Here is a 918-nt window from a genome sequence, read left to right on the forward strand (position 1 = left end):
AGATAGATAGATAGATAGATAGATAGATAGATAGATAGATAGATAGACAGACAGACAGATAGATAGACAGACAGACAGACAGACAGACAGACAGACAGACAGATAGATAGTGAAATTGGTTTGCAGCGTTGTCCGCAGGCTTTACATAAAGGACATACATATACAAACACATTAATGCTCATTCAACCTTTATTTAGACAGGTTAATTAATCCCATTGAGCCTCGAGGACTCATTTACAAGAGAGACCTGATTTCAACAAAGAAAGATGACAACAATGGACAGTTATAAAAGAGGCATAAAGATTTTTTTTTTTTTAACAAATTAAAATAAGATGGCTAAAAAAGTAACAAAAACAGCTAGATTCTAAGGTGAATGTAGAAAACTAAAAACAGGAACATGTCTGCATTGGTCCCAGGAGTCCAACAGATTCTTAAAGACACTTAGAGAGGTCAAGGTCGAGAGCTTCAGATCTTTTTGTAAGATATTCCAGGAAACAGGAGCAGAGTAGGAGAAGGCCCTTTTGTCTAGTTCAGTCCTCACTGAGGGAACACTGCAGGTAATAATGTCCTGAGAGCGCACGCTGTAACTGCACTCACGCAGAGACATGTAGGAGGAGATGTATGAAGGCAGCAGACCAAGAAGTGATTTAAAGATGAAAATGTACCAGTGAGAGAGTCTGCGTGAAGTTAATGATGTCCAGTTAACCAGTGAATACATTGTGCAATGGTGGGTACGGTAGTTACAGCCATTTATGAATCTTAGTGCACCATGATAGACAGCATCCAACATCTGCAGGGTTCATGTAGGAGCATTCATGTAAATAATGTCACTGTAATCAATTGAGGGAAGGAAAGTCACAGATACGAGGCATTTCCTAGCATTCAAAGTTGGACAGGATCTGTTTCTGAAAAAAAAAA

Source organism: Nematolebias whitei, chromosome 9 (assembly GCF_014905685.2).
Source record: "Nematolebias whitei isolate Nwh7 chromosome 9, NemWhi1, whole genome shotgun sequence".
Taxonomy (NCBI): domain Eukaryota; kingdom Metazoa; phylum Chordata; class Actinopteri; order Cyprinodontiformes; family Rivulidae; genus Nematolebias; species Nematolebias whitei.